The 4,073-nt window shown below is 33.5% G+C and overlaps 1 long non-coding RNA gene and 1 pseudogene across 1 annotated transcript in view; one reads left to right on the plus strand and one right to left on the minus strand.

Moving 5' to 3' along the window:
• The window catches only part of LOC118334835, a 24,029-nt pseudogene that overhangs the window by 2,151 nt on the left and 17,805 nt on the right, over positions 1–4,073 (plus strand).
• LOC118334627 overlaps positions 2,263–4,073 on the minus strand; it is a 5,103-nt gene continuing 3,292 nt past the window's right edge. Inside the window, exon 3 of the long non-coding RNA XR_004797023.1 lies at positions 2,263–3,320. This is a non-coding gene — a long non-coding RNA (uncharacterized LOC118334627). The remainder of the gene's footprint in view (positions 3,321–4,073) is intronic.

Genomic DNA, 4,073 nt, shown 5'->3' on the forward strand with positions numbered 1-4,073 from the left:
AGGCAAAAAGCAGATGCAGAAGCTTGAGGCCAGGGTAAGAGAAATTTGCTTATATACAAAGTACATTAGAGCAACCAACAATACTTTGCCGATAACCCTGTTACATTACTGCCTTTTACATTTTTCAAACAGCCTTCTTGCACATCCTGCAGACACTAAACAACATTATGATCCCATCAGTCTAGTTTTTGGACATTTGACTAATATATGTTCATCATTCCTTTTCTTTTTGACTCTGGTTTGGTCTGCACAGAATCTTAAGTTTGCTAGATGATGACATTTCATAACCAGTGAGGTGCCGTAAAATCAAAACAGTAAGCTAAAAAGCTCAGTAGAGCTGCACAATTGGCTGATATATATTTTTTATTTTAATAAATGTTAAATGCAGCAATGCAGCTTTGAGCATAGCTCCTTATGGACCGGTTGATTCACAGTGAATGGTTTTCTGATGTTTTCAGGTGAGGGAGCTGGAGAATGAGGTAGAGTTGGAGCAGAAGAAGAGCAGTGAAGCAGTGAAGGGAATCCGTAAATATGAGAGACGCATCAAGGAGCTCACATACCAGGTGATATTTTGTACCATAACGTATACAAATAGCATGTGTATTTTCATCTATACAACATATATATCTATAAACACATTTCTATTTATCTACATAATTAACAGATATAAAATGCAGGTATACATTTTTTTATTTTTGTTTAAGATTTGTGTATGTATGTATATATAATGTATAAGAATACATATAATGTATATTTTCAGTGTATAAATCCAAAGGGATCTATATAAATAATGTTAAATGAGTATGTGTAATAAGCTATGGCTTTGGCCTAAAACTTTTGGGTCAATACAATTGCTTTGATTTATTTGTTTACATGTGTATTTCAGTTGTATAAGTTAAAATTATCAAAATAATCTAAACTAATATATAAATATAAGATGCTAATTAAAAATAATACTCCTTAATAAATTGGTGAGTCTCTTTCCTATTCCTGATTTATCCAGACTGAGGAAGACCGCAAGAATACTGTGCGTCTGCAGGATCTGGTTGACAAACTGCAGCTGAAAGTCAAAGCCTACAAGAGAGCTACTGAGGAGGCTGTAAGTATGGGCTGAGAAAGCTATCTTTCATTTGTGCTGTGTGCTCAGGATTTACTTAGTTTTGCAAAATGTCAATAGCTTAAAAGCACTTTTTAAGCTGTCATAGTTCATAGTTACAGTTCGTAGCATAGCATGTTTATATTAGGGATGCACAATAATTATCGGGACAGTAAAATTATTGTCAGATAATTGGAAATTTATATTATAAATTCCGGCTGGTAAATTAGTCAGATAATTTAGTTAGAATTCTTTTGAAAATTAATCGATAGGCTTTATGTTAAGTATTTTTGTGAAGTTCTTTGATGCACCTAAAAGAAGAAATAAAAGAACATCTGAAGAGTCTGAAGTTTCCCTTGTGTGTACAGTAATTTCAGTTAGATTTAGTTAGAACAGAGCAATGGAACATTAAATGATCCATCTTTGCTACCTACATCTTAGCCATTCTCTCCCCTCAGGTGTGCATACACAACAGGTTATGAACTTCTTTTTATATATAAAAAAATGTGAAATTATTATTATTATTATCGGTATAGGTCATGGTAAGTAGGTAACTACCAGTTATCATATAGGCTGGAAAAAAAGAACATATTGTGCATCCTAGTTTATATTATACAGTTTATTATTATTATTATTATTATTTATTATATTTTGAGAATACTAAAATACTACTAAAACATAAGCTGTTTTGCATTTTAGCAATGAAACATCTCAGCTGTAGCTATAGCTATAGCTGTTTACCCTTTCAACTGAAGACCAGTCAATTCTCCCAGGTTCATAGTCTCTTGTAGTAATATCATTTTGTGGCCTGTGTTTTTGTTGAATCCTGTAGGAAGAGCAGGCTAATACTCATCTGAGCAAGTTCCGTAAACTGCAGCACGAGCTGGATGAGGCTGAAGAGCGAGCTGACATCGCTGAGTCTCAAGTCAACAAGCTGCGAGCAAAGAGCCGTGATGTGGGCTCAAAGGTAAGAAGCTCTAGATTTTAACACAGCACTTCATATACTGTCCTACTGCCTTCACAATGATGCACGGTATTTCTTAATTATCATTCATTCATCCATCGTCATTCTCATATAATTTCAATGTAATCCATTTCAAGTTGTGTTTTATTTATAATTCAAAATCAGTAATTATACAACTGTTAATCATTTTTAATGGTAATAAATAAACCAGACCGGTCTTTGAATTGATCACTTTTATTCTGAATTTGTTAATGTATTTGGTAAGTTGCATTAGTGGAATTTAATATGTTAGTAGTAATGTATTTTTTTGTGACATAGAAAGAAGCTGACATTGTTTTTTAAAAACTGTTTATTTCTGGCCATTTCATGCCTTTATTAGTGAGTTGACAGTAAAGATATGACAGAAAGAGGGGATAGAGAAGAGAAATGGGACGACATGCAACAAAGGTCACCTCCCTGGCCAAACTCGAACCAGGGATGGCTCATGGTTAGCACCTTAACCCAAGGTGCCCCTAAATTAACATTTTTAATATACTATTTAACTATTTAGGAAAATCAATGTGATTTTTTGGGAATGCAGAGACATCAAGAAACATACCAATCAAATAAATGTAAACAAAATAACAAACAAACAATGTTAAATGATGTTGTGAGAGCACTGGGTTTGTGTTACGTTCTCACTAGTTCCTACTGTTCTTATTTGCTCATATGCAGTGAGTGAAACATGCTAATGTTGTGGCTGTGTTGGCATACTTACCCACATTTTTGTTAACCTATTTTAGATAAATTATTTAAAAAATAGATAAATGATTTACACTGAACTCAAGCTTGGAATCAGTTTTCACAGTGTCAACAAAAATGGCTTGAGATGTAACTAAAGCTAAACTTGGATCTTTAGCTTTTATATACATTTTAAAACATCTTCCTTCAAATGCATTAAGTGCTACATTGTTTAAACATACTACAGTAAAGGAATGCTGACAGTAAAATAAACCTTTGTCATGTAAAATTAATGTCACAATCACTAACTTAAAACATCTTGAATATTACAAGTTACTAAACAAAATTTAGTTCTGGTGTACTACCTTGTATAACACTTGCTGAGTCTTGGTGGTCCCCTAATCCATCTCTCTTTGTCTACTCTATTATCATTCTTCATCACAGAAAGGGCTAGAGGAGGAGTGAAACTCACAGATGGCCACCTAAGACCTTTGGGATCTCCTTGGCTGTAGTCTCCTTTGTCTTCAAAGTACTAGAACTCTATAGAATAAAGCAAAGTGCATTCAAATTAATGTGTAAAGTCCTTATTTACTGTATTTGAATACGGTAGAATTCTCACATTAACCTGGAGAGGCAAAGGGGAGACATAAGTATGTATAATGTATAAGTCATTATGTCAATATGGTAAATTAAATATGTTCACTTTATCAACAATGAAAAATATCATCTGCTAAACGTATTTCAGTAGATTAAGATATCAGAAGGGTTAGTATTACACACACACACACACACACACACACACTCACTCACTTACTCCTGCCTGATGTTTTTGAAAATCCGACAAACCCATAAATCCTAATAGGGTCATTACTTGTTAGTCAGATTGTAGTATTTTGTAAGCATTTTGTGTGTTTTTTTTCCAGCAGTGTCTCTACATAACTGTCTAAGTTGTTCTTAGACTGTGTCCCTAGAATAAAAAAATACTCTTTATTTTCTGTGTAAACCCTCTTCTAGAGTGAATCTAGAGTTATGATACAGCCGGTTGAATATATATAGTAACAATACTGGCTTTTTAGAATATTGTAAATCAGTTAGACGTTAGTAGTAGTGAGGTCCCTTCCTGATCACAGCAATACAAAACACCCATAAATAGATTTAAACAAAGCTGCTATTCGTTAAATAAACATTTAGAAGTTAGAGAAGTTATCTCAGGACACTTTTCAAATAGAGCAGGTCTAGACTGAACTCCTTATAACATTATTTACAGAGACCCAACAGTACCACCATGAGAAA

Source organism: Morone saxatilis, unplaced genomic scaffold, assembly GCF_004916995.1.
Source record: "Morone saxatilis isolate NCDOM2014 unplaced genomic scaffold, NCSU_SB_2.0 Contig23, whole genome shotgun sequence".
Classification (NCBI taxonomy): domain Eukaryota; kingdom Metazoa; phylum Chordata; class Actinopteri; family Moronidae; genus Morone; species Morone saxatilis.